The 12172-nt window shown below is 42.1% G+C and overlaps 1 long non-coding RNA gene across 2 annotated transcripts in view; it reads left to right on the plus strand.

Moving 5' to 3' along the window:
* Positions 1-12172, plus strand: part of LOC145500504 (uncharacterized) — a 47469-nt gene that overhangs the window by 14056 nt on the left and 21241 nt on the right. The window contains exons 3-4 of one of the 2 annotated variants that reach the window (XR_014051099.1): positions 6920-7005; positions 7921-7992. This is a non-coding gene — a long non-coding RNA (uncharacterized LOC145500504). Of the gene's footprint in view, positions 1-6919; positions 7993-12172 lie in introns of both variants that reach the window. The other variant, XR_014051100.1, reaches the window with a different exon arrangement.

The following is a 12172-nucleotide window of genomic DNA, read 5'->3' on the forward strand; positions in this document are numbered from 1 at the left end:
ATATATCTGTATGTAAAAGTTATTTTTATTTCCGAGAAATGGTCAGGGCAAGGACTTCTACTATTACACTGTTCAATTTACCGAGTTAATTAGTACCATCTCACTTTTTAGGAACATTTCCATATTGAGTGTAAATACCGCATTGGGGAATAACCTCTTATTAAGAAAATAGGGTCCATGTACCCCCAGCCAAAAGCAATGGCACACATAAAATGAAATAGCGAATCAAAATAAAAGCAGAGCTTTATTTGCAGAGAGGATTGCCATGCATAATCGTCTACTTGACATTTTGGACTATATGAACATTTCACCAAACCGAGCTAACTGGACAGACAAGAAAATAAAACGAGGAAATCTACATTATAAACACAAGACGCATATCACTACATCTGAGCTCGAGTATCAACAGCAAACCCCTTCTCAATGAATGGTGACCGAATAAAAGAGAGGATAAAGAAAATTCGTTTAAGCTTGCAGTGTTAAAGTTTAAAAATTATTCACGCTTAAATTTGAATATTACTGAGAGTCTGTATTTTTGCCGACGGCTTAATTTAGCTTTGCAGTCATTTCATTGGCGGTAGCTTTACCAGTCTTCAACCAAATTAACCTCGGAATTCACCCAAGCATTTCGCCAAACCGAATAAATTGACTTAAAAAACGAGGAAATCTCCATACTTTGTAATCACAATATGCAAATATTCACATAGGAACAAAAGTAAATTTAGCAAATCCTGTTCGCTTCGGCTTAAAATGGTCTGTAGACCTTTCTTGGTTTTCAACAACAGAAGAAGAAATTTTAGCAGTCTACGAAGCGGCAATGCTAACTAACTCAGAGAAAACTTCAAAACTCGCCCGGCCGTGTTTAAAAATACGGTTTTGGTTAAGCTTATTTTTAGACGTGAGGTTATTACTTATAAGCTTAAGTTGACGACGAAAATCGACAGAAAACTTAATTTGTTTACAACTTACAGCAACCTCCAAAGCGACCCACGTGTTGTTTAGAGACAAGCGAGATTAAAACGATGCCATTTTTAAAATCTCTTACAGCATGGTTTCAAATAAGGAAGACTTTTAATGAAGACTCTTAATGCATTCCAATTGAAAATAAGCTTCTATCGCCGAGGCAACTTGTTAATTTTCATAGCAAACGCAACAACAAAAGTCACTTACCGCAATTTGGCAATTCAGTTCGGCCAGTGTAAATCTTCCAGGCAGAAACTTGCACCAAAAGTTGTGAAGACTGAACTGAAGTTATATTTTCGATAGATCAACGAATCAACCACTTCTTTCCGCTGCGTTTACTGTTTTGTAATTTCTCTAAAACACTCAGGCACGTTTGATTTCTCTTGTTCATCACCTGACCAAATCATGTGACTTTTGAATTTCTTGCACGGCTGCACAGCATCACGTTCACGGGAATTTTGAACTTGGCCATGGAGAGTTATGCAGTCTTTTGAATCAATTTGTCGGGTACTTTCGCCTCCTTTCTATAGCCCTCGTTAGCTTTGGTTCACGGCATTGTTCTGTATCATTTCACTTCCTTTCTCTAGCCCTTGACTCGCTATAATTCACGGCATTGTTCAGTACTGTTCCTCCTCCTTCCCCAGCGCTGGCCCACTCAGTCTTTTTCGCGATCTTCTTCGCTACTTCTTTGTCTGTTAATTCTTGATTTCTGTTTTTTGCCTCAGTGCAACCCTGTCTTAAAAACATTACATCAACCTCCACTATCGTTTTCTTTAAAAATCCCGCCAAGAAAAATGGCATTCTTCCGCTACTAACCGATGAAGCATGTCTCTGTCACCCTATTAGCTAGAGTATGGCCGCCATCTTGCGCGACTCCGTCGTCGTCGTCGTCGTCGTCGTCGTCGTCGTCGTCGTCGTCGTCGCTGTCGTGGGTATGCGCCCACGAGCAATACCGCTAGCCTTGATAACCATGAGCAAATCAACTCACGGACTATATTTTCTTCCCTATATGGGTATGGGGCTCCGCTATTAATTTGCAAACTTATTTCACTCTGAATATAATTATTGGAAATGACCTATATAGCTCTTCAAGATATTCTATACGAAAAAATGACTGTTTGCTGTAGACTGATACACGTAGCTAGCTGACTTACATCCAGGGGGTCTGTGACATTTCCAGACTGCACACTTTTTGTTCATTATTGCATCCTCATTTCCACTACCAAGAGCTAACTGTAAACAGGTTAGAGTAGCCTGAGTGATATTTAGGCTAAGCAGAGTGATTTTTAGCTAACCAGGCCACTATTTAGGCTTAAATGTAGTTTGTAGTTTGCAACTGATGTCATACACTGCATTCAGTGTTTGTTTTCAATTTTTGATAGATGTATACATATACAATACAATACAATACAATACCTTGCAATGCGCTGTTCCCTATATGAGATGCGCCTGCAGGGAATCATGGTAGCTGTATTTATAAAAACAAATATCCAATCCAAGATGATGAATACAACTACCATCATTTTTCCCTGCAGGCCCATCTCATGGAGGAAATGGCTATTATGGCATACCGTGCAGTGCAATACAGCAGATTTATCTTAATAGATGTTTTGATGTATTGCTCTATATTATTATGAGTCAATGTGCTGTATTTTGATGAGCAAGTCAATACACAAGCAACGAGTAAAATTATACTTCGATACTGCACATGAAATCGTTTAATAAGTGATTTATTACCCAAATGTTGTGGTCAATAATTATTCATCAGCGAAAGAGGGAAAGTGCGACAGTTTTGCATGTCACAGAATTCTTTGTGCAGCTATTGTATTCTGACAACCACTTGAAGATTTTGATTCAGTTAACTATTAAAAACACTCTTCTGTCCAGCAGACATTCTACAAGCAACTATCCATTGATCAACATGCAACCTTACAACAAGCTGTCGTAAGACGTATACAAAATGTACAGTGATTAGCGTCATTGCTTTCTTCTTATTGCACTTACAGTTACATTTTAATGAAAGAACCTTGTAAATTCTCCATGCAAATTGATTGTTGTTCAACATGTCTATATTCCCTTTACAGCCATGGTAAAAACTTAATATCAGAACTTCAGTGTAATTCAAGGCCGTTAAGGCGTCGACGTGGGGCTAACTTTCTCAGTTACCGACTTTTATGTAGTAGACTTAGTAATTCCAGGAAACCATCTTGACACTTCATGTACAAGTTAATTTGACATTTGTCGGTAGACTTCTGTCATTAACATTTCGTGCTTAAAAGTCATAATTTGTTCCACTACTCCGTGGACGGCTCCCCCTTAAAGTGTCCGTCTCTGATTATGGCTCCAGTTGGCTGAAAACGCGTTAAACACGCGTACGCATTGCGGACCTATTTTGACAGCAAGTTCAAGAAAAGCATGATTGGCAAAACTGATTAACTCTGGACTATCCAAGCCAGCAATCACAGAGGTTAGATCTATGGTTCCTCCAGCAGCTGCATCAGTAACCAGTACCCCACTTTCTTCATCAGATACTGTTTGGGTCGCTTTGTCCACAACTTTTATGGGTGTTCTGATCTCACTGTCAATACACTGATCCATTTCTCCCAGGTAGCTGCTTAGTGTTAGTTTGTAATGTTCCTCTGTGGCTACTAAAGTCTTGAACTTCACCTTAACATGGTTCAGCAACCTAGCTCTCACTCTTGCATCTAGAATAGATTAAATTAATAACTAAATGAAGATAATATGTTGTTTTTACAATTTTCTGAAATCCACGAAACAAGTTAAAGTCAATGAAAATGCTTTAAGCCCCGACCAGTCAGTCAAAAAGCCAACATTCTCAGAGCTGTGCTTATCCAAATCTATGACATACATACAGGGTGCAATGCGCATTACTTATGTTACCAAGGTCCATCAGTTCTTCCTATAAAACAACCGTACATTTTTGAGAATGGCTGAGATCAGACTCAGCCTGGGTTGAGATCATAGACCTTGCAAGGGTACAGCAATGCCCCAAACAAAACAACTCATACCCGTTCCTGAAGTTTTCTCAAAGATTGTGTACACCAGGGACATACAAATTATTCAGCGCATTTTACAGAGCTGAACAGTACCGATATTGTAATTTAGGTGCACTCACTGTTAACAAGCACACTTGAGCAAGTGCTCGTTCTGATGTGCCTTGCAGTATCTGCCCAGAAGATATGACTTGTACGAAATGCTGGCCACTGGGTAGTGCTTGTGATATCATACTTTGGGTCGATTAGAGCCAATCCTGCAAACTCCATTGAAGCTCTTTCCTCATCAAAAGACCAGTTGTGCAGCCGCGCAGATGATTTAATTGCCGGTAAGGGTGACTTTTTCATTCCAGGGCTAACGACCTAGGGAAAGATAAATAGAGAAACAAAGGTCATCAGGGAAAATGAATGTGAAAGAAAAGTGCAATCACTCCACAACAGTTATTAACAAGCATAACAAATTCAAATAAGTTGTACAGTAACATGGACTAGTTAACACAAATGAACTTAATCATCGATCAACAAGTGCATATTTCAAAACGTCGGATCAAAAAACAACCAACATGAAAAAAAATCCAAATCCCTCAGTATTATACAAATTAACAAAAAAAGAAAAAAAATACTTTAGTCACCTTGAAGCTGGGACTACCTCGAGACCGCATCTTGATCTCTGGACTGAGCAAACCATCACTTTCACTTTCATTTTCAACAGGTACATTCTCCGAAGAGAAGTCAAAGGGTTTTCTGATTTTACTTTTGAAATCTCTTGTCCGCTTCTTAGCAGGCTTGTTCGGCGTTGTTGCCGCTTGCTAAATGACATCTCTTCGAAGATGACGGCTGCATTGACCTATTGAAATTTACGAAGTTAAACACTCCGTTATTAAGGCTAGTTATCTGACTGCTGAGCATTTTGCAGTTTCGGAAAGAATAACAACCAAAACACCTTCGAAAATAATCATTTTGACTGTAAAAGATGACAAATCCCGCGAATAAAGCGCCAAACGAATCGAACTGAGACTTAAACAGACATTCACACACGCAACACTGGTATGTCACGAAATTTCAGTCCACTTCGATCACTTAAAAGGTCATAAAAATTTGGGTAGTTCTCGGTACTTCTGTGCCAAAAATCATTATTACGTCTATATTTTGTGGCATGATGCCCAAAAATGGAAGACATCAACATACTGTGCAAAGAAAGTGAATATTCATGACCTTGTTACGGGTCAATGAACACTTTGTGATGCGAATAGTCACATAACACAATCAAAAACAAGAATATTGTGCGATCACCCAGAAGGTTCGCAGTTCAGTTGTGATTTTTCACAATTCAGTTGTGATTTTTGGCAGTTCAGTTGTGATTTTCACAGTTCAGTTGTGATTTTTCACAGTTCAGTTGTAGTTTTTGAAACAGTTCAGGTGTGATTCTTCAAAGTTGAGTTCTGATTTTTGAAACAGTTCAGTTGTAATTTTTCACAGTTCAGTTGCGATTTTTGAAAAACGTTCAGTTGTGATTCTCCGAACAGTTCAATTGTGACCTTTTGGAACAAAAGCTCCGCCCTTGGCACTTCATCCGTCACATCCGGGCTTCTAAGTCTAGAAAAGGCGTGAGTTTTCGAACTTAGCATAACAGCCATCTTTGAGACGTGCTGTTATATTTAACATTGTTCTAGAAGAATGTACAAAATGCCACTACCAGTTTATTCACCATGTATGGATGTTAATGGGTTTTTAGAGGATGACCAGTTGGAATTGATATAGAGCTAATTTAAACAGAGATACAGCAACTGGGAAATTCTGGAATTTTTAAACTTCACGGAATAACTATAAGTATATCAACGCTAAAAAAAGGACTTTGAACGTTAGGGTTGTCAAGACGTCCCGCGAATATGCCTCTTGATAAGCTAAAGGGGATGATAGAGAGAGAGAGAGAGAGAGAAACGTTCTTCGCCGATTTTGATTAGTAAATTCAAAACAAAAACTTTGTCATCAGCCTTCGGCCTGTGGCCGTAGTCAATACCTCCATTCCGGCAAAGTTTTTCTCGGTAAGGACATTATGACGAGGTCAACCCAAGGATATAAAATTTATAACAGTGAGATTACTCTTTTAGTTTTATTACTTCCTTCGTCTTTGAAATAGGGATACAGCTCCTTTTTCCTTTTTCCTATGTAGACACACAACTAAAACTGTGGGAGAAAGAGAAATTGTTACACTTGCATTGTGTAAACAGTTCAAAATGCGATCAGGCAGTGAATATGCGGAAGGACACGAGACTGAAGAAAATTACATGAAAACTGCTTTAATTGTACTCGCCAAAATAAATGATCAATTCATTTTCTACAGTCCTATGCTGGTGTATTCAGTCCTTGATAACTTTTGTAACGTTTATAAGTTTTAAGCAAAGGGAACCAATTACCAGGTTGCCTGATCTAAATATATACGAGAGCAATTTTGCGACATGTCTTTGTTCACAGAAATTGATATGGAACATGATATTTTGACGTGCACTTTTCCATGGTAGCGTTTTGACAGGTTGATCTTCTCAAATTTGGGATTTGTTTCATTTTTTCATTTGACCATTCCAATGGATCATTTACAGTGCTGAGACCATTTCGTAGTATAATAAGACAAGAATTGAAATTGAAGATGGCGGATATCGATCCAAGTCGCAGATCTCACATTATTTAAGTTTTGTCAAAACTTGACGTCAGCATTGATACTTGGTCACTACTAGCTAACAAGCTAACAAACAATCTTTGTTTTCGATTTCTTTTTCTTTACAAAGCATGCTATCTTCACCACAGCGCACCTGCTTGTGTTGCCGAACACTGTATTCCCTCTCTCTCTCTTTGCCAAACACAAGCCATAGCTAAATGAGACTATAGGTTTCTTGTTAATGTGTACGTGTGTTATAGTTATTACAAATAAATATTTTCCACAGGCTTTGACAAGGACCGTCATGATTATAACCGTCAAGAGAGATGAATGGTGGAGAAGTTAATCTCCCTTACAGACCTTAGATGAATGGTAGGGGAGTTTATCTCCCTTATAGACGTTAGATGAATGGTAGGGGAGTTTATATCCCTTATAGGCCTTAGATGAATGGTAGGGGAGTTTATCTCCCTTATAGACCTTAGATGAATGGTAGGGGAGTTTATCTCCCTTATAGACCTTAGATGAATGGTAGGGAAATTTATCTCCCTTATAGACCTTAGATGAATGGTAGGGGAGTTTACCTCCCTTATAGACCTTAGATGAATGGTAGGGGAGTTTATCTCCCTTATAGACCTTAGATGAATGGTAGGGGAGTTTATCTCTCCTATAGACCTTAGATGAATGGTGGGGGAGTTTATCTCCCCTACAGACCTTAGATGAAATGTAGGGGAGTTTATCTCCCTTATAGGCCTTAGATGAATGGTAGGGGAGTTTATCTCCCTTATAGACCTTAGCTTCAAGGTAATCCCTCTCAAGTTATTTTTAAACATAGTACCCAGTTCTTCACCGGATAATGTTACCACGCGTGTTGCTCGGATGTTTTCGTGGATGCTGTTAAGCCTCTTGTGCTGTCCGCGTTTGCAAAATATGCATCACAGAGTTGGCTATTCTCAGACAGCCCTGAAATTTCCGAACCAGAAGCGACGTAAAAGTCATCTTACGAATAAGATCTTTATGGAAAATCAGCTCTTTTTATTTTCATCCTGTCTAATTCACCGTGCTTTAACACGGTGTGAATGTAATTCATCAGCGAAGCTTTGAAAATACAAAAGTTTTCGATACAGCCAAGGAAGGAAAATGATCGAGGCTCATCTCCGGTCAGTTCATATTGCAATTGACCAAATGAGATTTAGTTTGCGATTACGAACTTCAGCGCTAAAATACTCTAACCGCAATTGTTTTAATTAGCTTTGGATAAACTGCATGATATATTTTATGTGATTGCAGGTATCTCGGCTCAAATAAAATTCAGCATCTCCCCGCAGGAGCATTTTCCAAACAACGGGATTTGTACTTGTTGTAAGTATATTTATAAGGGTGTTAATGCATGAACGGGGAGTAGGATTGCTTTGATGGTTCTTGGTCCAAAACGTTTGTTTTTACGAAACGTTTATTATAAGGTCTTTTTACACAGAGGGCAAATCAACTGAATGGCAATTGGTCAAGGAGTCTCGATTTCCTTCCCTCGTTTCATGTGTCGACAGACAAACTAACCTGCTTCTCATCGGCTTAGTGTGAGGTTTTTGCATTCAATTTACCTCTGGCAATGACAGGAATTTAAAAACTGTCAACCCTGCTCTGTGTGGCCCTTCGGAGTTTGAGGTCACTTTTAGGGTATCTATGTTTCATTACATAGGATTAGAAACTGAACGATAAATGCAAAGTAACAAGAGGCTACTCAGTTTGAGACTAGAAAAGTTAATTCACCTAGATACAGAGCCGTTTGGTCGATATTTTACACACAGGCTGCTAAAATTCTTTGCTTCTTTCCCGGGGAAGGGGAAAAATCTATCCCCTCATTGTTCATAGACCACATCACATGACCATTGACGTTTTGCATTCTGTACTCGAAACAACATCTAAGTGTTTATATCAGTAGTTTGCACGGTCGCGAAAGGAGACAGGCACTCGCTCACGAGCTAATGTTACATGACCTCATACGTTAGTTCCTGTTTGGTGAAGTTGTCTACCAGCAATCGCTCAGTCGTTTGTTTTAGTAGAATTGTGATTATGCATTACGTAACAATTTTGTATATGCTGTAGTTTGCAAGTTCAAGAGACAAGACAGGGACTCACTTACGTGTACATCTCACGTGAGTTCCTAAGTGCTTGATGTAGTTGTTGTTTAGCCAGTCCAGTCCTAACACCATGATCTTACATTGTTCGGGCAATCTACAAACGGTTAAATGCTTAAAGAAAAATTTTCGACCTTTGCATTATAAAAAAGGAACTTTGTTAGTAGTATAGGGGGAGTCAAACAAACACCATTTCGCAGAGGGAGCTTTATTTCACCTTATCGCAGCCCCCACCATCAAGTCTGGCCCTCACAGGCTCGGGCCGGTTGAACCTGGGGCTGTGAAACGGTGAAATTCAGCTCCCTCTTTGAAACAGTATTTGTTTGACTCCCCCTATACTACTCACAACAAATGGGTGCAATTGGAAACAAGCAAGCCCGCTGTTATACCGCCCGAGCCGCGATGTCTCGAGTGCCAAACAAGTGCGGGTGGCTGATGCGGGGCTGGAAAGAAAGCTGCGGCAAGCGTTGTTACGGGACCTTTTGCAAGCAGCACAACTACCAGCAAAAGAAAGGGATGAGAATGCCAGCCCCATGTCGGGTCTGCGGGGTCGGGGTGCTATGTTACTACCGGTTATGCAGGGGATGCGGAGGAAAAAACGCCAGTCAGCAGCTAACGCGGAAGCGTGAAAAAACAAAGAAAGCTTTCGAGCTCGTTCTTCTCGAGCTAAAGGCAACCCAATTGGAGAAATGAGGGTTTGTATTATACCGCAAGGAACTATGGCTTCCAACAACCGAAGGTACGAAGAAAGACTGGAAGAAGAACTCGCGAAAATTGATCCAGCGACATTGCAGTATTTGGATCAACTTCTTGCAGAAAACGTGCTAGCAGTAAGAAAGGTTGTCCAGAACGTGCTGGATGAACCAATTTCTCAAGAAATGCAGGCGCATCTGCAAAAGCCACTTCTTCCGAAGCCTTACCAGCCAAGAGCCCCTCAACGCCAAAGAAAGTCAAGAAAAGCGCAAGCGCTTCTGAGGGAGTACGACCCCTTCCCTGCGCGGAAAACCCGAACGGTGACAGACTATCAGAAGGAGATTCTGGATCTGTTCGATGACGCAGAAAAAGAAGGGGAAGAGAGTACAGGCCGGCGTTTCATTCGATGGCGCTTCATCAAAGGTCTAGGGAGAAACCTAACACCAGACTTTATGGCGAAGATTCGTAAAAGAGTAAGAACGTCGTTCTATCTGAGGCACGTTTTCGCGTACCAGTTGCGCAACATTGAGGATGGAACTGTGATCGTGTATTACTCGAACCCCAAGGGCTCACAGTGGTTCAACAAACTGGAAGACGCGGGAGAATGGCTTAGCCGCCAGGAAGAACTGCGTCTCGACCTTGAAAGAGTTTAAAGGCCCAACACGAAGTGGGTTTTTGAAAACTTTTTCAACATTGACCTGAAGGTTGTGCTTGACAGGCAGCCGTTGGTGGGAACAGGGCCTTTGCCTGACTGGCTGCGCAACCTTGCCCATAGCCGGGCGATGGTGGCGTTGGATACGTACAACGACAACCTGTGCCTATGGCATTGCCTCGCTGTGCACCGAGGGGTGCGCACTGACCGTTGTACAAAAGAAGCCCGAAGACTCGCCCAGAGTTTCTACAAACTAGAGACCATACCAGAAAACTTCGGAAAAATGTCTCTGGACGAGCTAGAGAAGGTGGAAGCCCATCTGAATGAGGGCTCGCCCGTTCCATATTGGGAAGGAATCCGCGTCTACGAGCCCAAGCGTCTGGAAAATGGAGAAGTGGTTTGGCATCTCAAAGTGAACCCGAACCCCAAACTGAAAGACATTTTGATGATAGGCGCCTACGAAGGCCACGCTTTCTTGATAAAAGAAATCACGAAGCTGGTGAAAACCTATGCATGCAACCATTGCGGGCAGAGATTCACAAAAACCTGCAATCTGCAACGCCACCATCAAACCTGCAGCGCAGGAAAAATGGTAATCTTTTGCCCGGGGACAAAAGTGGAAGCCCCGCAGACAGCTTTCGAGAAAGTGATGTACCTAAAAGGCTCAGCATCAAAACAAGCGATTCTGTGGCTGGAGCGGGAAGCGAAGCGGCGGAAAATCCACATCCACCACGCAATGTGCGGGCACGGGGGTGAGAGATGGCTTTCGCGAGAAGGCGGGAAAATGAAGTCTTCTCCTGTCGACGGGTACCACCACAAAACGAGGACGGTATTCCAATACCACGGCTGCCCCTTCCACGGATGCACAAGATGTTATCCTAACCGACATGAGGTCATAACAAACGGAAAGACAGCCGAACAATTGTACCAAGCCACCGTGAACCGTACCCCATCTCTGTGTAAGGGCGGTTACAAAGTAATCGAGGCCTGGTCTTGCGAAGTTGGGTTTCTTAATGGGGAACTCCCGAGGAAACAAACGAAAACTTACCCTCACGGGATCTTGTACGATTTCGAGGCGTATGGCGACAAAAACTATCGGAAAGAGCCGACAGGAGCGCTAACGATAGAAAACGCGCACGTGCCGATCTCTGTGAGCGTTGGGGACACTTTCGAAAGAGAGCCCACCCACATCTGCGAAAGAGACCGCGCAAAGCTGGTCCGCAAGTTCATGAAAGAGCTGGAGAGACGGGAGAAAAACATCCAGCACCAGGTGATAGCGGAGTTTGTGCCAGAAGACGTGCACCTGCTGACAAAAGATCAGCAGCGAAAGATCTACGAATGGTGCAACCAGGTTCCAGTCGTCGGGTTCAACTCGGGCAGCTATGACCTCAATCTTATCGAACACTACTACGCGAGCAATCTTGCCGAAGCAACAAAAAAAGTGAAAGTGGCTAAAAAGGGGAACAAAACGATGTTCCTGCTCACCCCGAATGCCCGTTTCATGGATATTATCAACTACCTGGGCCCAGGGACGAGCTACGACAAGTGGGTGAAAGCCTACGGATGCAAGTTGGTGAAATCCTGGTTCCCTTTCGAATGGTTCGACTCCCCCGAAAAGCTCGATTTCCCTGGGCTCCCAGAATACAAGGCCTGGTATTCGAAGCTGAAGGGCAGATACGTTCTCACGTGGGATGAATGGGAGAAATGTAAGCGAGTGTTAAAAGAAAAGGGCATGCGCGTCTTCGCAGACTGGCTGCGTTACTACAACAATCTCGATGTAGCGCCCGGCCTCGAGACATTGGAAAAGATGAAAAGCTTCTACACTGAGAAGGGAATCGACATTCTGAAAGACGCTGTGAGCATCCCCGGGGTCAGTTTGCAGTACTTGCTCCGCGGGGCAATCGAGCGTCGCGCAGACCTTTACAGCCCGGGAAAAGAAGCGTATGAGATGTTGAAAGGTGCTGTTGTCGGGGGGCTGAGCCTGGTTTTGACAAGGTACCACGAAGCTGGCGTCACAGGGATAAGGTCGCATCAATTTGCGGAACCGCGTCTCTGCAAA

Source organism: Orbicella franksi, chromosome 10, assembly GCF_964199315.1.
Source record: "Orbicella franksi chromosome 10, jaOrbFran1.1, whole genome shotgun sequence".
NCBI classification, from domain to species: Eukaryota; Metazoa; Cnidaria; class Anthozoa; order Scleractinia; family Merulinidae; genus Orbicella; species Orbicella franksi.